This window comes from Phasianus colchicus, chromosome 8, assembly GCF_987193195.1.
Source record: "Phasianus colchicus chromosome 8, bPhaCol1.hap1.1, whole genome shotgun sequence".
Classification (NCBI taxonomy): domain Eukaryota; kingdom Metazoa; phylum Chordata; class Aves; order Galliformes; family Phasianidae; genus Phasianus; species Phasianus colchicus.
In genome coordinates this window covers 10,204,952-10,232,178 of record NC_143443.1, presented here as the reverse complement: position 1 = coordinate 10,232,178, position 27,227 = coordinate 10,204,952, and the positions used below count along the sequence as shown (strand labels likewise).

Genomic DNA, 27,227 nt, shown 5'->3' with positions numbered 1-27,227 from the left:
CTTTTTCCAAGTGGGAAGCAATTTTAAAAACTCGAGCAGTGTGGTTTTCCTGAAGGAGAAGTACATTGTGTAATCAATGATAAATCAGATGCTGATACAGCTTCTTTGATCTTAAGGATCAAGCAGGCAAAACCCACACTTGCCAGAAGCATTGCTGCAGTGGAAAGACACAGTACTACTTTGTGTAACGCTACTGTGCGATGACATACACATCAAGATTGGCAGATTCTGTCAGACATTTCACCCATGCATCAGTGGACCATCTTTGATTTGACCAGTCTCTGAAAGTAAATAAACTTAGCTGCATCAGTTTTCTTGGCACTGAGATACTTTGTCAGGGAAGGAAGACTTCTGGTACGCAAACACAAGATCTCTGAAAAACATAAACCTACTGTCTGAAGAACGGGAACAAAATACATCTTATTTGCAGATTGAGTGGTTTGTAAGATTTTGGTCTCTAGCTTAATTTTAATTAATTTCTTTATCTACTTTCAAGCCACGCAGTTGGTATAATTTTCACACTGGCTGGTTAACATGAACTGCAAATGGTGAACACAGAAATATTTTAATCTATTCTATTTCCAAATTTTCATCATACAAATGAAGACTGTGCAAACAATTTGTGTCTACAGCTAGCTTTGGTGCCCAAAAGCCAGATGTACTGAAATAAGAAACTGACTGAATTCTATTAATATCAAAGGAAAGACACTTGTTAACCTTCATGTGTTTTCATCAGCACTTGAAACAACTGTTTTTACATGAACTGGACAATGCTTTCCTTTTTCATGTAGTCTGTATCAAGCTTTTCACAAACTACATCTATGTTTAAAAATAAGGCTGAAGGATATGACAGTTTATCTGGAACATTTAAGATACACTTAGCCAGCTGAACCTTCGAAATCACCCCTTTCAATGATTGGAGGTAGCTTCAACCACTGAAGAGATGTCGTTCAAGTCCATTTTTATCTAGCTAACAAATTCAGGATTCTGCACAAATAGCTTGTAGGCATTTCTCTTCTTTTATTGAAACAAATCTGTACTGACATCTAAGGAAAGCCTACCATCTGCTGGGAGCCAGTGAGCCCTTATTATTCCTTACCTGAGATGAACGGGTATTTAAAGGTCATTTTTTCCTGAATGTTCTTCAGGTTCTTTTCATTAGATCACAAAGCAAAGCCCATGTCAGCAAGAAGGTCAAGAACAGTCAAGTGAATGCTCTTAATATTAGCAGAATAATTTAACCCAGAATATGATAAAAGAGTCTGTCATCGTGAAAAAAAAAAAAAAAAAGGGAAGAGAAGGCCAACATTTCAATTTCTTTTTAAAACCGCCTGTAAAAGTAATCCCAAAAGAGTGAAAAAACGAAGAAATGAAGTAACTACGTACAACTGTCACATTTTTATCCATTGTGGATAAGCAAATCATTTAGCTTGGGCTTCAGTTCTCTGAATGAACCCCAAAACACCCACATCCAAGAGAACAATGTAAATGACACAAATATTCTTGAGTTGGGTTGTTTTTTGTTATCTAACAATCTCTTTCTTTAACTAAGTTTTGACTGCAGTGGTTTAGGCTGTGCTAGTTAAGAAAGCCTTCATAGCTCCATACAATCAAGTTGTTATATGTATTATTTCATCCTCTGTTTCTTTGTTCTGAATATCCTCAGTTTTCCTCAATAATGAGGTTTCATCTGTTTTCAGCTGCTCTGCTCTTTACTTAAAAGGGTGTCATTATTACTATCTTATACAAGCTGTAACCTGATTTAGTTTTTCATCAATAGAAGATATTTAAATATTATTTAAAATGTCATCATGCACCATGAACATCTTCCAGATTACACCAAGCTCCAGAGCACATACCTGAGTGAGTAGGTGACACAGACTATTACATAAGCTTTATTTTCTTGCAATAGCAGTGACAAATAATTAAAGTATTCTTAATAGTAAGCAATAAATCCCTCAGGGAGGTGGGAGGACTGTAAGAACTGTCTTACATTTGGGAAGGAACAAGACAGAGCAACTTTCCTATAGGTTGCATTAAGTAACTCTATCAGTGTATTTTTGTAAAGGGTTTGTTCCCTTCTCAGGTCAATATTGAAACCTAAGATATAAAGTACATTTTTAGAGATTTAATATATTTTGGGCTGCTGAGAACTTCCTTTAGAAATTACGTTATCTGGCCAATGTGAAAAAATGCATAGATAATTCTTCCTATACCTAGAAAGCAGTTAACCTATTTCTCATGTTCTGCAAATGGAGGTTATGTTTCCTTATAATACCCTCAATCTGAAAAAAATCAAACTTCACTCTTTTTGTGAAAATTTCACTAATACACATGAGCAAAGAATGCTAATGCTAATTAACCTACCCTTGAAGTACTCTATTATCAAAGCACATGCTTTTAATTTGTTTTGAGATGCAGTTTCTGCCTTCATACATTTATTGACTTACATTTTGTGAATAGACTAAGTTCAACAATGGGGATGCTCAGATAGTATTAGCTGGGAGTAATCACTGAATTATGATGTTCTGAACTGTATTGTTTTGTCTTATCTGTTAGACAGTCTCAGTGGTCTGTAATCCTCTCTAGCACTTTGTTTAACATGTAGGTAGAAAAAAAAATAAAAATCAATCTTTCTTCTGCCCATAAATACTTACAGAGATGCACACCTCCACCACATTCCAGTAACACAATTAAGTAGTTTCCTATTGCAGCTGAACTATACCAGAACAGTTATTAGGCATATCAGCCAGCACAGCTGAGCTTGATTATCAAGTAAGAATTTGACCTAGCCTGACACAGTTTAGCATTCTATATTTAGTGTTGTAGTGCAGTGTAAATCATTGCCAGCTTATTTTAATAAAAATACTTCTTAATTTTCATTTTGATTATGCGAGCTACATCTCAAACATAAGTGAGAGAACACTCCACTCTCACGACTCATTGTGAACACACTATAGCTGGTTTTCATGAGGCTTTGATGAGGTTCTACTTAAGAGAAGGAGTTTGCTTGTTCCAGCAATGACGTACTAGAAAGAAGTGAAATCAGATTATATGAAAGGATAAAGGAACTCTATGGATTTTACAAGTTTCCTTTTTTCTGTGATGCTGATGATTATATACAAGTTAAATTTCTTACTAAAATGACAGCTCTTAACACCCTTTCTTCAAGACATGCATATCATTCTAGACATTCTAAGGAAGACTATAACTGAGTCTGAGACTGCTCTAAGGCATAAAGCATGCCATGCTCATCCACCTCTGAGTAGTTACCTAGGAACTGTCTGAAGAAGAGCTGCAACAAGAGCAAACTTGCAGCAGAGCAAACTTGTGTTTCACCAGGGACAGGCATTCAGATTTTACTGGAAAACTGATTAGTCTAGTTTCACATATTAGTTTATTTCCCTGACGCATAACTTATTACAGTTATTACAGTTTAAATCAAAGTATTTCATTTTCAGGTATTTTGTTTACTATTTAGCAATTATTTCTCATAATGCAGACTTACTGAAACAAAAGGGAACACATTTTCATGCGCTGAACTCTAAAGAACGAAACCCCTCCCCTCTCCTTCCGCTAAGCAGGGATCTTTTTCATTTTCTGAGCAGGCTGCTGCACTCAAAATGTTTCAAATGAGGCAAGAAAAATGTTCATGCCATTCTAAAGTCCTCCAAACCCAGGCTGCTAGCTTGCTGGGCAGCTGGCTGTACTGGCCATAGATCACACTACCAGGTGCTGACAATGCTCTGCCAGTTTCTACAGTTGTCTCTAGTCCTGCCATGTGTTGCCTTACAGTGAATCCTCATTCAATTTCCTGCCTAATTGCTCAATTCAGCATTCATTTGCTAATGGTGCCTCTTTTGCCAGTCTACCATGTGTTTTTTCATCGTTTTGCTTCACTGCTAGAACTGGTTGAACAAACAACAATCCATAACTCAGCCACATTCCCACATTGAAAACACCAAGTTTGGTCCTCTGTCATATATAATAACCCTAATTGTTTGCAAATATTTCTATTACAAATTCTTAGAAAAACACCGACATTTTTCTGCAAGTTCAAAGAAATTGAAAATCAGTATTAAAAGTATACTGGTCATTATCTGCTACTTATTTGAAATATTCTATTCTGTTTACCCCACAAGAGTGCAGACAGGCACAAAAAACTTTAGGGCAAGTGTACAAATGCAAACATTGCCACTTGGAATTATTTTTCAAATGAATGATAAATACAGATAAATCCAATCTTTGCCTGCATGTTCTTTAAGGTCTTTAATTATCACTGATAACGCTCTCCACGGTTTCTGTCCACACCAAATATGCAACAGTGGGCACTGAAAGTTGAATTTGAAGCTTCTTTGAATACAAAATTGCCACTGATTTCAAATGTAAATGCACACTTTTATTGAGAAAGAGATGCTCAACTCATCAAGTTTGAGCCTTTAAACCTGAAATTAGATAATTTTCAAAAGGAACCTAGTAAATACTGAAAAACAGATTCATGTGCAGAATAATCTTCTCCAGATAATATGCTGAGACCTAGCAGCTCCAGGATGAATCTCAGAAAAAAAATCTCTGTTTATTTTCCAGAAACCAAATCCTGATGCCACAGATGGAAACAATCTACAATTGAGCCTGCAAACCTAACCTTCCTGCATTCCACATCCTGAGGACTGAGGACTGGCTGAAGAACCATACCTAAAGGGCTGTGATCAACAACACAGGCAAGTCACTAGAGGAGTATGGCAGTGGGTGCTTTTGGGACCAATACAGTTCAACATCTTCACTAATGCCCTGGATGATGGATCAAAATCAGCAAGCCTGCATATGCTAAAGAACTGCACAGAAATGCTGATGCACCAATTGGTTGTGTTGCTGTGCAGACACCTTAACAAAAATAGAAAAATAGGACAACAAACATCATGAAGTTAAAATTGAAAATCCAAGCCTTGCAACTGGGGAGCAGTAACTCCAAACACCAGAAAATGTGGGAGTCTGAAATGCCAGAAAGCAATTTCATAGAAACGTGGGCATGCTGGAAAGAGTCCAAGAAAGGGCCATGCAGGTGATTAAGGATTTGAAACACTGATTATGTATAAGCAGGAAGTAAGATAGATGGTATTTTTCAGTCTTGAGAAGCAGCTCCAGAGGGATGCTATCCATGTATATAAATAAATACCTGATGCAGAGAGAAGGAAGATGGATTCACTTCAGAGGCATGTAACAAAAGATCAAGAAGTACTTTCCATTTAGATTTTCATCTAAACATAGGAAAAAGCTGTTTAATTACAAGGTTGATTGAACACTAGAACAGGTTGCCCAGAGAGAGCTGTAGAGTCTCTAAGATATACACAAAACAAAAACAGCCCAGAGTACAGCTGACACTGATTTGAGCAGGGTGGATGGACTAGATCTCCAGAGGTCGTTTTCCAAACTCAACGATTCCGTGAAAAACAGCACAACAGGTGGTCTGTTCAGCTTTGTCCACTCAGAGGATGACTGGTAAAAGACAGACCTGAGTACACCAAGAGCAAAGTGATGTACAAAACAATATTTGTTCTGGCTGACATAGCATGTCTGGCATAGCTACATCACTGTCTGACAGTACAAATACCAGACAAATCTTCCTCTGCTTCTGGCTGTTCTGACAAAAGCAGAAAAGTTTCCATCTCACTCAAAACACATCAATGAACTGAATATCCTCACTTCCAAATAAAGAAGGCAGTAAAGACTAGGAGGTGCCAATTCAGTATTTTATCTTTATCAAAAGTTTCCATTACATTTCAGTAAAATCTCCAAACAGAAGATTTTAAAACAATTGCATTTTTGTTGTGAGTACTTCAGGCATCTTAAACTGTAGAAATCTAGCCTCTGGCACAAAATGTTTCAGTGTGCTTTCATATTTAAGTCACAAGTATTCAAAGTCTGATACTACATTTCAACTTTTACAGGTAGAAAAAGTGTAAGGTCTGTTTTTAGCAAATCATACTAAGTCTTCAGCTTCTCCTTAATTCATTGAACACCCACTTATTTAAAATTAATACACCCACTTGCCACAAGATAGCTCCAGAGAAGCAGGTGGATTGGTACCTCATAATGCACTAACAAGATGGTAACCTGCAGCCCTAACAGGGGAGCTACAGGCAGGGAAATAATTAAAACAAGGCTTGGAAATCTATCAAATATTAAAACTTTTAAAAATAAGAAGTACAATCACAGTACATAACACTGAACATAAATGTTCACAGAGACAAATGGTTAAAAATATTTTGGCAGCTTAGAAGAAAAATCCAAATGTCTTCAGATTCAGATTATCTAGTAGATCAGCTAGAAGCTTGCCAGAAGAATTAGGAGACAGAAAGAGTAAACCAAAGAGCATAGAAAGTAAATAAATCACTGAAATGCCTGAAGATTTTTTTCCTTAAAATTTGTATGAAAATTACAATTTATTATGCTTATTGGATTGGGTTTTTTGGTGTGTTTTTTTTTTTTTTTTTTTAATTCAGAGGTTTTCAACTGCTAGCATGTTCTTCCATGTGATATTAAAATAGCAAAATCTCAGGGCTTTTACTCGTATTTGCACATTTCACCAAAAAACGTATAGAAAGTTGTAGATGTTCATAAGTACAGTGAATTTTCCAACAGGAAAAGTCTGCCTGATGACAGTGGCAGGGTTAAAATGAGAAAGCAACTACCTCTTTTTGGAGAAATCAGTACATGTGTGGAATGTCATAATATGACTATTCTGGGAGATTTCTCTAAAGCATCAATCACATAAATTGGGAGCATTCCACAACCATGTTTATTGTCCTAAATCCCACCGGCAGTTTTCAAAATTATTTTGTGTTTATATACAGATCATCTTGCTTACTTTGCTTGCATGTACAGAACTAGAGAAATACATAAAACTAATTATATTAAAAAAATTCTTAAATATTCCACCACCTGAAAGCAATTTAAAACAGCTAAACTAGATGTAGGCATGGTATAAAATTCTTACTTTGAACTATGGAAAAGATTGAATTTCAGCTGACTAATACAGTTGGACTTATTCTCAAATTAAAAAAAAAAAAAAGTAAAATATTCTACTGAGGGTCAGAAAAATCACACAGCAGAAAATAACTTCTTACCTATGACAGTTAATTTTGGAATGCTGGGAGTAGACAGCAGCAATAACAGGTGCAAGGCAGGGCCTATCTTGTGCTGCAGCTTACTCTCTGCCCAGTGCTTCATTTCTCTACATCTTTCCAGCACATCTCTCACTCTAAGCATGAATTCCTCTTCTACTTCAACACATCAGTTTTCTATTTCCTGGAAAAGGAAAAATGAAACAAAACATTTAGGAACAAATATCAGTGTAATTAATCTATAAACATGCACTCATCCTGTAGAGGATTTGTATGTTCTCCTTTCCCACATAATCACAAAATGGTTGGATTGGATGGGACCTTAAAGATCATCTCATTTCAGCCCTGTGCAATGGGCAGAGTTGCCAACCACCAGATCAGGCTGCCCAGGATCCCATCCAACCTGGCCCTGAATGCCTCTGGAGATGGGCAACCTGTTCCAGCACCTTACCACTCTCTCAGAGAAAAAATTCTTCCTAGCATCTAACCTAAATCTCCCCTATTTTACATTAAAGTCATTCCCCCTATCACTAGGGGGGATGATCAGAGGGCTGGAGCACCTCACATATGAGGACAGGCTGAGAGAGCTAAGGTTCTTCAGCCTTGAGAAGAAAAGGCTCTGGGGAGACTTGATAGTGGCCTTTCAATACAGCCTAGAGGAAAGCTGGGGAGGGACATTTTAGAAGGGCATGTGGCGACAATATGAGGGGAAATTGCTTTAAACTGGAAGAGGACAGATTTACACTAGAAATTAGGAAGAAATTCTTTCCTGTGAGAGTGGTGAGACACTGGAATAGGTTGCCCAGAATGGCTGTGGATGCCCCCTCCCTGGAAGCATTCAAGGCCAGGCTGGATGGAGCTTTGAGCAACCTGGTCTACAGGAAGGTGTCCCTGGCTATAGCAGAGGGGTTGGAACTAGATGATCTTAAAGGTCCTTTCCTACCTAAGCAGTAGGAAAGGTCCTTCCCACCTACGATTCTATGATAAACAGAAAATAAGTTGGATGTCCTGAATAAGACAACTGAGATAAATGGAGGCTAATTCCATCAAAGAGAGATTTGAGACCCTTAGAGAGCACTAGAATTAATTCTAAAATGCAACAACCTGCAGAAATACCATTTCATTGCTTTCTTTCTTTTCCAGATGGCTAGTATTGGCTCCGTTCTAGAAATCTGTTTGCAATGAAATAGGCAGAAGATCTTTCAAGTCAGCAAGAACAGCCTAACTGGCCTGGAAAACACTGACATCTATCTTATCTCCCTAGATAACATCAGTTTGTGAAATACACCCTGCTGACTGTTCATAAGCTCACATTTTTAGCCAGCTTTCATGCTCCATGAAAGACATACCTTAAACAAGAAAATTTTAGTAGGACTTTTACTAACTACAAACCCATTACCACCACCTTTATTAGGTTTATCTAGATAACAGCTTATCGCCACTGGCAAGAAGGTAACCCAGTTCACGTTGCTGTGCCACTTTATAATTCCCTGTTGGGAGAACACAAAGTTTCAGAGTAAACCACTACAATTATTTTGGCAGATAACTGATATTGTAGGTGGGGGCCCTTTTTATCATGACAGTAGTTCTAGGCCTTAGAAGATTAAGTTTTCTATATAAACTTTATTTTAGACTACCTTTGTCTTTTTTGTTATTGTAATTGTACATCAATGTTCATCACAAACACTAAAATCAATAAGTACTCTGATTATAGTATTATTTCTGTAAATCACAGTACATCACACAAATAGAGTCATTAATCTTTAAAGCCATTTCAAAGTCATTATTATTTTTAAACACTGATCTAACAAAAGTTACAGTAAAAGTTATGGTAATACTATAAACCAGCCAGGGAAAATAAGAGACGGAACAACCATGAAACCAACATTTAGAGCATCTTGAAACTCACAAGAATTATACAATCTTATTTGCCATAGGAGATTTAAAACGTTCTGTTTCTATAAAAGCTTTATTAAAAAGAAAGAAAACGATGGCAAGCTTTCATTGCTGCAGTATTCTCTAAAAATGAAAATCAAGTCAATGATAACAGTGGTATTTAGTACCTTCATTTTCTGAAAGTACTACAATTAAAAACTACACTTCATTATAGATTTTATGCTAAAGTATTTGTGAGCCTTTTATTCAAATATTCTATGATACTCCTGTGAAATTACACAGCCAACCACTGCTATAATAATATTTTGGTACCCAAGGTCCCTTTCTCTTTCTGTCCTAATCCATGGAGAACACTCCCCTTGCCCAGTTGAAAGACAAGGCAAGCTGTGTGGCTAGGATTCTTGAAAACAACACTCCTGCAGGATTTTTACTTCTGTTTCCCTAACTCTGAATTCTTCTAGCTTGCATGATCCCTTCCATGATTGCTCATGGTCAGTTACACCATTCTTAATCCAATGTAAATAAAATACTTTCTGCCCTACTGGTTGTCCCTTTCAAGTACAAGCATTTAACATACTTTCAACATATAGAGAGTAATTCCAATGCAATACTGTAATCTTTGCAGAGAATCTTCAGTGCTAAGTATCTCAAGATTATAAAATGGTCTCGTTGTAGCCCTCTGGTCAAACTGGCTGAACTCCAACCACTTCAATTAACTGTAAAACTGAAAGAAGAGTAATGTTGTACTCAGGAAAGACACTGAAAGGAAATGGAGCCAAGGAGTCATCATTTTGTTCAGAAACCCCAAAGAATTGCAAAAGACACAATATCACTTACAGCAGTCAAAAGCCAACATTACATTGACATTGATTTTTCAAAATTTGGTCATCAGGTACCCTCTGTAGCATTAAGATCTTTTTCAAATGTTCTCACATAAACACTAAACTAACCAGCAACTCAGAGATAACTCAGATACAGTATCTTATTTACCATCCTTCTCTAAGTGCAAACATTTAACAAGTCTGCTGATGGCTAGTAAGAACTCCAGCCTTTATCATGGAGAATTTTATACCTTTTGCAGTGTGTCAGTTACTAAGAAAATATGCTTACATTTCCCATGTAAATCATTATCAGAGAGGTTCTATACCTCCACTTCACAAGTAGCAATCTCAAAACTTATATGCTCCTGAATTATCCTTTCTTTGGGATTTAAAATACGCTACAGTTCAAAAATTAAAATGCAAACTGTGAAGACGCTAAAGCTGATAATATGCTAAGGGAAGACAGTAAACAGAAAGATTGTCATGAGTCAGATTGTGAGCAACAAAGAAACATGTACAAGTTGAGATCTCTTTCCAGCCCCTTACCCAAAAAGACTCTTTCAAGTGCTGGGAAATTATCCTTGTACTACCATGACCATATATGTATATGTCAGCTACAGCATTTGTAATGGGAACACTTTCAAATGCATGATGCCTAAACTGGCATGTTGGGTGAAACAACAAATATTTAGTGGGATAAATTCAAGTCTTCTACAGAGTTGTAGGGAATTTTAGTCCAAGCAGAAATAGTAACATGCCAAGCAAAAGTAATCTTTTGCCTCATGGCGCGAACCACGCACTCATTCACATCACACACAACTAAAGGTAGCTTTATTTAAATCAGAACATTAAGCTTTAAGCTAAGGAAAAAAAAAATCAGCAACTAAATTTTGTTGCTTTGCAAGCACACAGAGGCAGAAGTAGAGCTTTGATTTTCCTACAGTCACCATTCAAGCATTTGGTCAGAAAGGTACCACCATGTTGTTACAAAAACCCTGTTCTACTGACGACACAGTGTGCCTTTCAGAACCAAAGTCTCAATTCACTCTGTCACTACAGTTTGTTCTGAAGAACTCCAGTGAATTAAATATATTTTTTTTATTTACTAATTAATGATTTTCTCAAAGAAGTACACTGGGCTAAGTCTGCATGTCACAGTCCTCACAGACTCAACATTTTTAGCACTCTGGATGTTCTAGTCTAAAGAACAGTCCACTACCTACGGTGTAAGTTTCTAAATATGGTAAATTACTATGTGGCCCAGCAAAAGGAGTTTGCTTGTTCTTTACTGCTGACCTGAGCCAAGCAGTATTCTGAAAAGAAAATAAAGCAGTGGCACAGTGCCTGTCGCAGGGAACTAGGGAAGGTACATTCACCACACAGATATGTCTCGTATGCAACCCTTTTAATCTTGCCTAGTGAACCAGCTTTGTACCAGAAAAGCCTTCAAATTTTGATTTGCTAACATGTATTGATTTTCACTATCAAGATTGCTCTTAGTCAACAAAGAAGTAATTACTTTAAAGATTGTTCCAGTAATTACTCAAGTAGTCAACCTAGAGGGAAGTAATTACTAAATTAATTCTACCAGCACCAAAGAAATGATGAACATACGCAGGTTGGAACAAAAAATACAGAACATTCCTACAAGTCATATGCTTATTTAAATTTTGAATATTTAAAAGTGCTTCAAGTTTGCAAGTTTTATCCAGAAAAACCAATCTAGGAAAAGAAGTACTAACTTCAGGAAAATTTACACACAACCTGCATGCCCAGATTATTTGTACTGCTGAAATATTAAAAATTGTTCTTGCATGCAATCAGAAAAATACAAGTGGCCAAGAAAAAAATATTTCAAAGAATACAAAAAAGCAAGCAAACAAACAACAACAACAACAACAACAAAAAACCAAAAAAAAACCAAAAAAAAAAACAAAGAACCATAGCTCCTTTTTGGGTGTGATCACTTTAGTCTCTTAACCTCATTGAATACAGGTTAGCCTGAAAGAAAGAATCAAAAGCAGCATCAATTCACAATGGTGATCCACAGGAAACTAGTGTAACAACTCACACTACTTTAAAGTTTGAGTGCTTTATTGCCAAAGTAATATTAGTACTCTTTAAACACTACACGTACATATTTTAAGTGAAGCAGATACATTTCAAGACACTCGGTACCTGAATGTCACCAGACCAAGTTTCTGAAAGGCTGTATTAGTGAAATACACATAAGGCTGATCTATTTATCAGCATGTTGTTTTCTTTACCTCATGCAGAAGGTCACAAAGCTGTGGGGAGTTGGCTGAGGGCCAGCCATTGCTCAGGGATTGCTGGGTATCAATCAGCAGGTGGTGAGACATTGCATGTGTTGCTGGATATTTAGAGATATACCTATATATACATATTTTTATCACTACATTTATGTTTCCATTTCATTTTCTGCCTTAGCAAAGAGTTTTTATCTCAACCCACAAGTTCTACTTCATTTCCAGTTCTCTCCCTCATCCCACCTCAGGGGAGTGAGTGAACGTCTGTGTGGTGCTGAGCTACTTGCCGGGTTAAACCACAACCTTGTTTTAAGATTTATTTTTTCAAATTAAAAAATAAATAAATCCTTAAGGAGCCTATGTTGACTTAAAATGTAGCTTCACCATCTGTAGTCTTAAATCCTTTCTTCATTATAATATACCTGTGGATAAAAAACTTCCAAACCAAACATCTGCTTTCTTCCAAGCACATCTATCAAGAAAACCGGAGTTGTATTTTCAGGGATTATATCTTTATATCTAATTGCCTAGTTAATGCACCCACAACATTTGCTTCTGACTACACTTTCATAGAGCAATGTAACACCAGAAACATTAGCCTCTGCAAAATGTAAATCAGTTCTTGAGTATGTCAGAAAATCTTGTGCTTATTATGGTGCATGGTTTACTGCCAAGAACTTCATCTGCTTCTAAGGAATACATGAGCAGGGGGAAGAATGGGGAATATTGGTAAAAACTTGATAGAAGGTTCTTGGTTCTTGCAGATCATTTCTGTGTCCTTCTCTTTGAGTATACTTCACTGAATATTAAAATTCCAATGCCCAGAATTATTATAGCCTGGAAGTTTCAAAAAAGCTCCAACCAGACTGGAGCTCTACCAAAAAGAGGCACAGGGTCTCTCCTCTAACATGATGTGATGACAAATCATAGTCTAGGACAGAGAAATCTGACATTGGCTCTGTCCATACACAGGACAACTAAGAAAAATATTAAAATAAAATATTAATTGCAGTTTGGGTAACCTGTTTTCAACCAGCAAAGCCTTTCAGTCCTCAACAGTTCAGGGTTGCAGCAGACATAAAGTAATGAAGTCTCTTCCTCTTTAAAGCACTCCATAATTTCTTTGTGAACACAGGACTACCCTCTTATCCTCTCTTCCCTTGCATCTACCATTTAATATAATTAAAATAAGGAACATTGCAGACAAACAGGGATGAAAAGGGATAAGTAAATTTACCCGAGGATACTTCTATTAATGTCCAGTACAAAGCTGACCAAAAAAATAAGTTATCAGGAATATGGGGAAATACTATTTGGAGAGCTACTCTGAGGGACAAAGATTTCCCTTTCCTCCTCTTGACTTTCCTTTTTATTTTTAAAATATTAGGTTAAACATAGCAACCTCATCAGAGCAACCTGTAGTGAGCAGCTACCCTTCTTACTGTTAGGTCTTTGATGAATTTCCCTGCTGTTGAGAGATGTTTTTCAAGTGGCACCTTGCTAAGATTTTCACCTCTGAGTTCCTCAAAAATCACAGCCTGATTGATTTCCTCTGGGATGTACTCAAAGGCATTGGCATACAAGTCTGAAATGCTTTCAAGGCATTAGGATCTGTGAAAAGAGGATGCTGACTAAAGGTATAATTCTACTTCACAACTAGCTGCAGATTGTTGTCTTCTCCCTGACAATATCTTGGAAAGAAAGAAAAGCCACTAAACATAGCGTTCCATCTAACCTTTAAATGGTGAATTCAATCTCTGGCTACATATCCAAATCAATAAATCAACAGAGATTACAAAAATGATAAGCAACTATGACCAGGCTCCTTATCATTTTTAATTTCTGTCGCATTGTAACAGTACAAGAGTAGTAACACCTCTATACATCTTTTTACTGTGAGGCAGTATAACTGCTCTGCAAATCATGACTTTCTATGCAGGACAGAGGAATCTGGATAGGCTGGATTGCTGGGCTGAAGCTAGCGGGATGAAGTCCAACAAGACCAAGTGCTGGGTCCTGAACATTGGTCAAAACAACTCCAGGCAATTCTACAGGCTTGGGGCTGAGTGGCTGGAAGACTGTGTGGAGGAAATGAACCTGGCATTACGGATTGATGCTCAGCTGAATATGAGCCAGCAGTGTGCCCACATGGCCAAGGAGGCCAATGGCATCAAGGCTTGTATCAAAAATAGTGTTGCCAGCAGAAGCACGGAGGTGATCATCCCTCTGTACTCAGCTCGAGGCTGTGCCTCAAGTACTATGTTCTGTTTTGGGCCCCTCACTACAGGAAAAACATTAGGACTTCAGAAAGCATCCAGACAAGGGCAACAAAGCTGGTGAGGGATCTGCAGCACAAGTCTTAAGAGAAGCAGCTGAGGGAACTGGGATTGTTCAGCCTGGAGAAGAGGAGGCTTGGGGAGACCTCACTGTCCTCTACAAGTACCTGAAAGAAAGTTGTGGTGAGGTGGCAGCTGGTCTCTTCTCCCAGGTAGCAGTGACAGAAAAAGAGGGAATGGCCTCAGGTTGTACCAGGGCAGGTTCAGATTGAACATAAGGAAAAGCTTCTGCTCTGAAAGTGTGGTCAGGCCTCGGAAAGGAGTAGTAGCCAGGAGTAGTACTGCACCCCTCCCACTCCATTTCCATCTACCTCTAAACTAATTCAGCCGCAGTATTCTGAGAACAACTGTGAACTTCTGTCTATCAAGGAACTCCAATCTGTCTAAACTGAAGTTCCACTGCATGTTTCTGAGATCTGTCTGAGAAATTTGGATGTCCAGATTTTGTTCAAAGTGTGGAAAACACAGCTCTGTCTCTCCCCGAGCAAGGCTGTTCTACTATTTCTTTTACATGTCTGAAATCATGATCAGCTTTCCTGTCATTCCATTGGCAAAAGCTCTATTAGGTTATGTAACCACAAATACACTGTTGCAGAAGTGTCATTGTTATTTCCCGATAAATAAACCTTTTTAGCATTAACAAGGAGGTTTCTATATTATATGTAGATATAACCATCATTCTTGAAGACACTCATCTATTTTTATCTTTTGTTTTCTATGATAGCAATTTTAGACTTCAGCAACCCTATCAGTTCACAGCAGTGCCTGATTCATTAAAGGGTTCATCTCAATCTTAAAATTCTAGGGCAATTAAATAGGAATTGGTGTTTCTCCAGAGAGGCTTCTCCATCTAAAAATAAAATAGAAGTTAGATAGTGACTGGCATTATTTATTACAACAGTCCTACTGGAATGATAATACTGCAGCTTTCACATGCAAATATACATACATTTAAATGATTTAGTAAGGATTAAAGTAAGATGCTTAATACATTTCTTTGCTTGTGCTCAATCTTTTCATTCACTTAAGAATCTTATAAAAAATGCCTCTCAAAGCAATTCTTCTTGCCTGTGAAGAAATGTCAGTACACCACAAGGAGAATATTTTTGTCTCTGAAAGAAGAGATGCCACATAGGAAAGAAATAGCAAGCCAAGAATATTTAAATAGCTCCTCATAAGTCAGGATTCAACAATACACTTATACAATCTAAAGAGGTAACAAATACGTATGTTTAAAAATATACATATCACTGAAATACTAAAACAACAGGAAACAGGGTCATAGCTGTAAGATTTATCATGTTAAGTTTCACTTCAAAATAGTTTTAATAACCATGTCTTTTAGCATCCTTAAAACAAAGATCCAGTATAATGCACTGGATCCAACTTCTGCTTGTCTCTCCAGATGCAATAATAACAGTTCCTTCCCAGGATCAAGCAATAATAAGATCATGTATGGAAACTTACACTTGTATTTTCAATGCAGTATTTTCTCACTGTCAGGACTGTTTAGAAATTTACAGTTTACACTGTTTAGTAACTGCAGCACAAAGCTGCACAGTAAATCTGAATTGCAGATGTTGTTTCACTCTGTTCCAATGTAGAAAGGAAGAAACAGTCCAATGAAGACCAACCAGCTCTGCAGGAAACTGTTGGCCGAGGAGTGGTTCCTCAAAATCTCACTGTGCTATTTAATCGTCATGGCTGCTTCTCTGCTACAATAGCACATTTACTTCAAAACCACAAGGCTGATATGATCCATTATTACAAACAGAGAATATGCAAGGTAGTAGAAAAAAGAGGTCCTCCTAATCCCTAAAAATGCTATGAAGAACAATGGATGGAGCAGCTACATAATTAGCAAATATATCCTACTTTAACTCTTATGTACCAGGGCATAACAACCAACAAATATTACTAAACTAAACACTCCATCTCTCTAGCTCTTAGGAAAAATAAGTATTATCTCTTGACCCTCAAAAGTGATTAATTTTAAAATGTAGAGGCAAGAGTCATAATACACATCTATTCTTTGAAAGGCAACATAAGTAGGAGAGAATTCAGTGTGTGCCATTTTTGCATGAAAAATATTAATGCTATAAATTAGATATATTAGCCTCACCCCTTCCCTTTTTCTCTCTTCACTCCTACAAAAAAAATTTATAGGTTAGAATTCCCCCATCTTGCTGTAAATATCTTCTGCAAATTCTGAAACTTGTTACAATTAAGCATTAGGTTGTTGAGGGCACACTAGTCAGTATCCTAACTACATAGGTTACTCCAAAAATAATGCCTCCTATTTATATCCATGGAAAATACAACAGATACAAAGAGCATAACAACACTACTTGACAGAGGAAATTCTCTACAAAACACTATTTCTCAACATAGTCACCACTGAGCATTTTCACCAGTGATCAACAAGAGCCTGAATGTTGCAACTGTAAAAATCTGCAAAAGCAGAAGTGACCCACTGTTTCACAGCTGCTGTGATGGCAACATTACTGAAACATATCAACCTCTACTTCACTGTGCCAATATCCACTGTTTGATCTCCACAAGCATTCAACAAGTGTCAATTAATGTTAATGGGTGCCATTTTTTCTACATGGAGTAATTCAATTTCACACCTTTGCTTCATGCACACATCCATGTCACACATCATTTTGTCAGAATGTCCCTTTGCTGCCATCTGTTGCATGGCAAAAAAAAAAAAAAAAAAAAAGCAATTGAATATCAGTGGGAAGGCTCAACCTCTACTGCAACCTTTACTGGTGTGCACTGTCTTATAGTTTCCATGAAAATAAATAGGAGGCATTACTTTTGGAGTTGTCTGTGTACATGGCCCAAGACAATTCCTGTTCACTCAGTGCAACCCAGGTAAACCAAAAGATCAGAAACGTGTGGGCTAGGTGATCCAAATGCACCTGATGCTTGAAACCCCTGAACAAAGAGTTGAAACACACTTCACAAAGGCCTCAACTGCAAGTAAATTTTCTTTCTGAAAGCTCTCTGGCAATAGCCTGACTATACTATTACCAACAGATTACAGAGATTTGATTTATGGTTTGCATTAAAACAGAGCATCATGATTTTGCTGCTCTGCTGACAATCAAGAGACATGATCTAGATTGATTCCAAGTGTTTACCAATACCGAGTCAAGCAGAACAGCATGTTAGAGTGTCTCTACACCAAAAGTCCTAACCAACTGTTCTTTCTGATTATTCAGAATATTTCATTTCACATCTTTATTGAAAATCTGCAAATTCTATCAAAATCAACAACCTCATGCAGAGATATGGGCAAGTGCAAAATGGTGGGAAGGCTGTCCAGCAGCAAAGGATCTGGAGAAGTGATTGTCTCTTTGTTCTTTGCACTGGTGAGTCTTCACCTCAAACACTGTGTTCAGTTTGAGCCCCTCAGTACAAGAATGATGTCGAGTTGCTGGAGTGCATTCAAAGAAGAGTAATGAAACTGGTGAAGGACTTGGAGAAAACAAGACCTGTGAGAAACAACTGAGGAAACAGAGATTGTTTAGTCAGAAAAAGCTGAATGAAGACCTCATCGATCCCTACAGCTACCTGTAGGAAGGTTGCAGCAAGGAGGTGTTGGTCTCTTTTCTCAGGTGACAATTGATAAGATGCAAGGAAACAGTCTCAGGATGTGCCGGGGAGGTTTAGATTGAGTATCTGGAAGAATTTCTTCATGGAGAGGGTGGTTTAGGCATTAGAATTCGCTTCCCAGGGAAGTTGTGGAGCTATTTATGAGATGTATGGATGTGGCATTAAGGGAAACAGTTTAGTAATGGGACTAGCAAATCAGATGGGCAGTTGGGCTTGGTGACTCAGAGGTCTTCCCCAGTCTAGATAATTCTATGATTCTGCTATTTGTCCAAAAATGAAAACATAGTGTATCAGAAGTAAGAAAAAAAGTCAAAATTTTGCAAGTCGATATTTAAATAAAGGTTTATTTCAACTAGCCAATTTCATTTATTTTAAGAGCATCTTATTCTGGGTGCCATGAAATTTAAATAAGCTCAACAGGTTTTTAAGAGCACAAGTGAAGACTTCATGCACCTTAGATAACAATTTTCAGTGGGTATATAACCAAGTTATTATATCAGTTATAGTCATAGACACTGTCCTCTATATCTATGACGACTCCACTTTTATAACAATGTTCAGTATTATTTTGCCTTCCCTTCAGAGAAACTACCTAGTACGAAAAGCTGATGAAGTCCAATTAATTTTGAAAAATAAATGTAGCATATTACAATTATACGTGATGACAGTCTGTCAGAACATAAAGACAAAGGTATTGCATGATGATGCAATGACTTGACACAAAAACAAATGTTTTCATGCATCACAATTTGTCTGCTTTATCCTGAAGGACAAAAAGAGAAATCCCACTATTGCTTGCTATACCAAGATTTCTGCCTAATGTCTGAAGGGTCATGCACAGTTTTGTAAATACTTTTTGGAAGGTCACACGACATCCTAAATTTTAGGAAGAAAAATTGTTCAAGGAGACAAACTCCCAATACTTCTACCACAATAACTTCTGAAGCAACAAGTATGTTAAGCCATATACAAACATGAGTCCTGATATAAACAGTTGATATAACTGTTATAAGATCCCTATATCATGTTGCTGAAGGAAAAAAAAAGAAATAAAAAGTCAACCATTTCTGTAGCAGCCCACTTAATAGAGGGGCTTCACTTCCCCACACATAATAGAAAGTCACCCAACCAAGGGATGCAGAAGCCATGAGATTGAAGGCTGAGTGTTGCACTGCCTATACAAAAGATGTGTGTAAGGGATGTCAAATGCATGAAATCGAAAAAATAGGTGAGTAACAAAATCCACTTCTCAATGTGCATTAAATTCAAAACTTACTTCTGATATACATTTAATGTCATCCTTTTGATTCAAAATTAACAATTAAAGATACAATACTGCTTTTTCTGGGGACCCTGTAAGCATAATACTGACAAGTCCGTGTGAAGTCATACATGCTGTTTCAAATACTTATTCAAAAATCTTAAAGAACCTGTTTTCACCTTCTCTCTGAGGAGAACAGTAGTTGTTTAGTATTCATTTACTACTCATATTTCAGTATTGCTTGTGTGGTAAATGTTTTTTTTTTTTTTTTTTCTCATCCAAGTAATCTGTTTTCAGCAGTATTCTTGGTGTTTCTAACATGCAGTATAGTGCAGTCAATATTCACTCTAACTTGTTAGGATTTCTTATTTTTTTTTTACTTTCGCTTGATCATAAAACCTAAAAAGCAATTATTTAGACACAAGGTCTCAGTTCTGACATGACAGAGAAAGTTATTCTATATGCCAGGTGCTAATGTACCCATGGAGCTCAGGAGTAAGCCAGTAGCAGAGCTTGAGGCAGCACAGCTAGGCTGGCACCTTGGTGTGCAAATACAGACAGTCTTCACACTATGTCTCAATGGTCTTAGCAACTTGTGTTAGCTCTAGCCAAAGAAATCCTGTGTGCCAGCTCTCTGCTAAGCCTAGATATAACCAGTTCATCACCTCATGTTCACATTTAATTATGTTTACCCAGATCAACACTTCACACTAAATGCCTCTCCCAATTACAAAACCTAAAGTTACTTCTGCCAGCAGTGTCCTCTGCTTGGGATTTGTGTACATTCATTTTTTTTCCTGCAATATTTTCTGAATTATTCTTCAAGTACAACTACTTGTAGAATGTATGTGAAATGTGCTCGCAATGAATCTCTGAATCTTCCCCTAACAAAACTGAGCTTTTAAGAGGATTCCCTTTCCTTACTGAGGTAATAATAAAACATTCCTACATTCTTTACACAGAACAGACTTCCCTGGCTCACTTTATTTTCCAGAATGGCAATGAAAAAGGCACAAATTTCTAATGCAAATTCTTGAATTCCTATCCTATTACGTATTTGCATTTTAAAGAAAAAAAAAAAATCAGTAAACAGGAATGAAAAAAAAACAAAAGCATATTCCAGATTAAGGGACATCAGGTTTGTGTACCAATTGAACCTTGAACAGGCAAAGTTAACACTTAACTGGAAGACTGCAGAGCACGCCAGCATTTCTCTCTCTCTCTAGCTAAAGTCTATCCTTAATCTAATAAACTTTTATCAGTTGCATAAAAATAGCTAATCCATGACAAAATGCATCTTTTCCAAGACTTGTTTTAAAACAAAAATTGCCAGAAAATAGGCCAGCAGCTCTACATAATTAAATAGGCCTTTTCACAAGAAAAGATGAAAGTGTTGCAAGTTCTTAAATATTCCACATTTTGTACTTGAATTAACAGAAATTTGATCTCCTATTTCCATTTGCTATAAATATGAATATATAAGGAAGTAGTCAAAACAAGTTTTGCCTGTTTTCTTTTCCAGACAAAGCAAGAAAAAATCATTATTTTGTACAACTGCTTATGTTAGAAAAACTCAGGAAACATAAGTGAAGAGATAAAACAGGTAACATTCATAGGTCCTTTTCAGACTGAATCATTATATTCAACATGAAAACACTTCTGAACAATCTATTCCACAAGCAATCTTGTCCATGCTTTTTATCATTTAGACTAAATCCATGTATTGACTTAGAAACTGAAATACGTCCTGGTTTTAAATTCTAGTATATACATACATAAATTATAGAGCTGTTTGAGTTGGAAGGGACCTCTAGAGATTACCTTGTCCAATCCTCCTGCTAAAGCAGGGTCCCTACAGTAGATTGCACAAATAGGTGTCTAGGTGGATCTTGAATATCTGCAGAAGAGACTCCGCAGCCTCCTTACGCAGTCTGCTCCAGTGCTCCGTCATCTGACAGTGCAGAAGTTCTTCCTTGTATGGAACTTTCTGTGTTCTAGTTTCTGCCTGTTGTTCCTTGTTCTGTTGTTGCTCACTACTGAAAACAGTCCACTCTCACCAATTTGACTCCTGCACTTTAGATGTTTAAAAACAGTTTCAAAATCCCCTCTCAGCCTTCTCCCAGATCTCTCAGCCTTTCCTCATACAGCAGATGCTCTATGCCTTTAATCATCTTTGTGGCACTCCACTGGACTCTTTCTAGCGGATCCCTGACTTTTTTGAACTTGGGAGCCCAGAACTGGACACAGTGCTCCAGATGTGGCCTCATCAGGGCAGAGCAGAGGGGGAGGATCACCTCCCTCAACCTGCTGACCACCCTCTTTAATGCACCCCAGGGTACCATTGGCCTTGTTGGCCACAAGTGCACACTGCTGGCTCATGGCCAAACTGTTGTCCACCAGTCTTCAAAGCTTTTAACTAGCACCTTGAGTTTCCCAATGAAATTTCATCTTAAAGACATATTTTACGTAGTAATAGGATGACCTCAGCTTAACGAAATAGCAAATGAAATAATCCTTATGTACAACCTTACAGATTCATTGCATGGCTTGCTACCTAACAGATCACATGATTTGCACGGCTCAAAGAACATATTGGACAGAAACACAAATCATAAAATGAGTTGTAAACTGCGCAGTACTGGAAGCTATCCAGTCCACCATCATTTTCAGGTATTTTTCTTAATTTTTAGCTTACAAAAATACATGGCAAAATGGTTACTCTAATTACCATTCAAAAAAAAAAAAAAATAGCAACAATCTGATGTATTTTGAACACTTTATGTTGTATGCTGAAGGCCAAGACAATCAACAAACCAAACCCAAATATGAGATTGAAGCAGTCATACATCAGAAGAAAAAATAAACACACACAAAAAAAAACCTCTAGAAGTCTCTTGAAATCACCTTTTGGTACAATACAAACAAAACAGAAGAAAAGCAAAATGATTCAAAGCCATATGCTCAGGGAAGGGCCAAACTTAACGGAAGACTACATTTAATATAATGCGTGATTCCAGTGCAGAGCTTTTACCAAAGGAGTTATTCTTTATAATCATCAGCTTGTTAAGCTTTCCTGAGCTGAGGCAAATCTCTCTAGTTTTGCTTGTGCCAACAGTTCTGGTTCTTGGAAAGGACGCTTCCCATCTCTCAAAAATTAGATTTGGATCCAATTCTCAGTTACACATAGTCTCTTTGGTTTTTTCAGGTATCTGCCAGTCACGATGCATGCTTCCTTTCAGCCTGTACACACCACTTTCCTTAACATACACATACACAGAGGATTCAAAAACCAGAAGACAAAATCCAAGATAAAGGTGCTCATCCATTTAAACTTTCCTAGATGCTATAAAAATACAGTACTCACATATTATTCAGTGAGCCTACCATCTACTGCATGCATACCTTAGGTGTGATGCTAAGGATTGAAGTGAAGAACCTAAGGATACATTTTCCCATGATCACTTCATCCAGCTACCTCTGTCTACTGCCCTACATAGCCATGGCCTGCAGGCACTTGTCCAAATCCTTGCCTTGCATCCAATTTAAAAATCAGGGTGAATTGAACTGATGTCATCAATAAAGTTGATCAATGATATTATCTAATTCAAACGCTTGAGTCATTAGGAACTGGTGGGAAGACCAAGCACAGGGTTACCACACATATTTGAGCAAGAGCTCAACATCAGTCTAGATGCAATGTGAAAACATATGTAGGGTCCCTATGTAATGCAAATAAATAAGCACTTCCAAATACTCCAAAGTGCATTTCAGAAGAAAGTTTAGAATGCCTAAAGATCTTTTTAGCTATTCAAAGCAACAGTGACAGGAGAAAACCCCCCCAAGGCTGCGATTCGTCTCATTTTCATCAAATACACAGCCCTCAGAAAATGCCTTCATTGATGAGGATTAGTTCAAAACTGATAATTAGCTCACATGTGAAGATAGGCCTGAGACTACTAGAAAGCACAAGAAATTCATGCAGGCACTCTAAAAATTTGTACAGAAGTCTCAAACTTCAAATGTTTAAAAGCAACATGAAAATCAGTGAGTTAGTCTTTAATATTCTGCTGTACTGCAAAAGCATTTATAGGGAATTGATTATATTAGCTTTGTAACACTTCCCGAAGTGAGGTTATAAATACAATATTGTTAAAAGTACTAATATACCTATCACAGCACTAGCTCTGAAATTTATTACTGATAATATAATTTTTTTATAGCTTGCCTAAACTACTTAAACTTTCAGTATATATGACATTCTCTGCAAGAGGGAGCTGATTCATTAAGACAAGATTCAACACCGACATCTAAGCAGTTAGGAACTTTTCCAACCAAAGAACTGAGTTAACCATATGGGATTTTCTAATTGGAAAGAGACAGCAATATCTTTTCTGTTGGAGTAGGGGCTCTTTTCTCTTGCTTATTTGATCAATAAAGTTTCTCCTTAAAGCAAAAAGCTATATCAAAGCTAAATTCCACTTCAATACTTGAAATATGAAAGAAGGCTCAGCAGGAACTTCAGCAAAGTAGAAAAAAAAATCTCTTCAAAATAAGATTTCTATAACATTTAGGGACTAGAATATATGCAATTTCCATCACAAATGCCCAATACTAACATTTTGGGGCAGCTGACTGGTTGAGTAGCTGAACTGCTTCTACAGTAGACCAGAAGTGTTACCTCAAGCCTGAGGTAATAAAAGGGACTGCATCTACTATATCACAAGCCAGGACCGCCCAAGCAACTTCCTACATCTGTTAACAACCAGAAGCTGCTAGTACTGCCAGCTGAAACTTCATCAGCAGTACTATGTAGCAAAGTTTGAGAACTTATGCTTCAAAACTATAATTTAGCCCTGTTAAGCAACCCTGCCTGTTTCCATATAAAAATATACTCTAGAAAATACCATGTTAAACATGAGTTGAAAGATAGAAAGGTAGTATATAATTAAAGCTTAACAGATACTGAAATGGTTCTTTGCAAGAGTCTGAATAATCTGCATCCTATATGAAAACAAATTTTATTTCTGAATTTGAAAATTACACAGGTTTCATCTGAGAGAGAGAAGTGGGACCAGTTACTCTCTCTGCTGAATAAAAATGAACTATTATGTCTTGGATATGCAAAGCATTAGTAAGCAGTGAGTTACTAGGCTTTGTCCTCACCAGCACAGCAGCAGTTTATAGAAGCTCTTTGACAGAACTAAGGCATGGATGCCATGCCACAGGGCTACATATATAGCTATGCACTTTTCTCTCCCTGCTAATGTTAGGGTTCAGCTCAGGAGAGTCTAACAGGCAGGTTCCTATGAACAAAGCTTATTGATGTCCTCTGACAACATGATAACTCTCTTCCACCCTGCCAGAGGAAAAAGCTTTAAGTGATTACATTATAAATAAGCTACTTCCTTTAGAAACAACTTAAATGAGAAATCTAACAGCTGTTCTATTTGCTGCTCCATTCCAAGGATCAATGAACACTGGATGTGTCAGTTAGTGAGATGCAATCCATCAAGAACAAGCGAGAAGATGCTGCTGAAGACTGCAGCTTTTATGTTGTTTTTATAACACTGGCCACATCTGCTATACCAAAATATAATATTTAATTCAAACAGCTTCAGAAACGTACACAACAATATTTTAATGACAATTATTAGAATAACAATGAATACATGTAATTAATAATTTCTTAAGGGCCAACTATATCATGAAAAGCAAAATATATCACCATACAAAATGTATAAAACTCTGGCTCCAGAAGAAGGTAAGCAGTAACTCTTTTTGCCGTGATTATGTGTGTATACACAAACATATGCGTGTATACACAAAACATATGTGCATATATGCCTGATAACTCTGGCTAACTGTCAAATATGCCTTGCAGTTTCCACCAGAAATACTCTTAGAGAGAACATAATCCAGTTCATTTCAAATTTTTGGAAGCATTTTTATTCATTATATGATTAGTCTGAGTGCTCAGAAAGGTGCAAGATCCATAAACCAGCATCTTGAAAGTGCAGCTATCCACATATTTGCTGTTTGTCCTTTGTCAAGTCAACTGTATGCTTCAGTAATCATTAAAAGATGCAAATGAGCAGTCACTGGCAGCTGCTTCTGTTGATACCCCTTGTGAATGATTTTTTTATTTTATACTTTAAAATGACAGCTGAGAACCCTGAGTAGGGAATGAGAGATCTTCCTATAACAGGAGATTAACACTGAAATGTTTAACCACTCTATCACATCATTAAGGGAAATAATTAGGCACTTTGCACAGACACGGCAAGCTAAATTACAAAAGGCAGTTTATGAACTACTTTTAACATATTTTGCTTGAATGAAAAGAATGTACCAGCAGACAGACAGTAATCACATTTAATTTCCATCCTTCAGAAAAGTTTCAAAGGACTGAAGTAAGGCTTCATTAGGGGCCTACTCAGTTTTCAAGAAAGGATTTATCACTGCTTAATCCGGTAAGAATCCATTAAATTTCACAGACAAATGGGGTTCTGGAAAGGCCAGAGGTTTCAACCAGTCACCATAATTCACTGCTTTGTAAGTAGATTATTTTTCAACAACACAAATTTGTTCTGAAGTCAAAGAATGTTCACACAAAGATAAAATCTAACAAAGCAAGTAACGAACAGAGAGAACAGAGATCACAACATTAAAAAACTTTGTGTAGAGGTTGTACTGAAGGAGATCAAGTCAAAATTTTGACATTCCCAGCTGTAGCATGAGATAGTATATGATCTTGCTAAATATACTGGTGCTATATCGAGGACAACAGTCTCCCTTTCCCATGCTGGAACTTTAAATATATCTTATACACAAGTCCTATGTGTCAAACTAGGGATCAAACGTGCTGAACAGAATTCCAGAGATAGGAAAGTCACAAAATAAGCAACAGCACAATCTGACAGTGTGTTTTCATCCGTATACCAAAAGAGTTGGACAAATGTTCACATACATTATCCAGCAGTGGCATACTTCAAAAATGAATTCTATAGATCCAATTCTAATAGTAAATAAACGCTTCTTTTTCAGGGAATTGGTAGCAATTAGTTCTTACCTGCCTTCAAGAACAAAGGAAAAATACTAGAACAATCTGAAGCTTGCAACATTCAAACATTTTTCTTAGTATTTGAAAGCAGTAGAAAGAGAATTGCAATACAATATACCCTTCCTAGTTACTCACATGCTTACCTTGGAATCCTTTTCTTTTCTTTTTTTTTTTTTTTTAATTTTGTACACCAAAATCTTTTCGCTTCTAATAATGTAGTAGAATCACAATTCTATACTGCCACACATCCAGCACTATCACACCTGTTATTGTATTAAGCTATGATAAAAAAAAAAGAAAAGCTGTTTGCACAGTCATTTATTTTTATCCTTAAAATCATTTTCAGCTGTCATCTCAAAAAATTTCTGTGCAACATTAAAGATAATGCAATATCACAGTGATAATGAAATTACTTTTCTTCTTAATGCCTCATTACTGATATTGCTAGTACTGTATCTCTGCATCTGATACAAAAGGTATCTCAAGGGTAGTTTTAGGAATACAAATGATAAAGACTTCTGCCCTCATTCATATAAACAAGAAACACACACGTTTTAGTATTTATAAGCCACTAAAAGTATTCCCATATGCTATCATATTAGATTGCCTCGTGATAATATGAGAAGTTCTAATTTTACAAATGTCCAGATCATTCCATTATCAACAGCAGGTCAAGGTCTGTGAAAGGTGGATGATGTAACTTATATTTCATTACATGCATTAAACACTTCCTGTATTTAATACTTCCTAAATTAATAAGGGAAATACATACTTGGAAGCTGCACTGTAATAGAAGCACTGCAGTAATGGGAAGATTGAGATTTAATCTTTATTTTCA

General features: G+C 36.9%; 1 long non-coding RNA gene across 1 annotated transcript in view; it reads right to left on the bottom strand.

Moving 5' to 3' along the window:
* The window catches only part of LOC116234991 (uncharacterized), a 419,872-nt gene that overhangs the window by 215,478 nt on the left and 177,167 nt on the right, over window positions 1-27,227 (bottom strand). The window contains exon 8 of the long non-coding RNA XR_016468730.1: window positions 7,128-7,308. This is a non-coding gene — a long non-coding RNA (uncharacterized LOC116234991). The remainder of the gene's footprint in view (window positions 1-7,127; window positions 7,309-27,227) is intronic.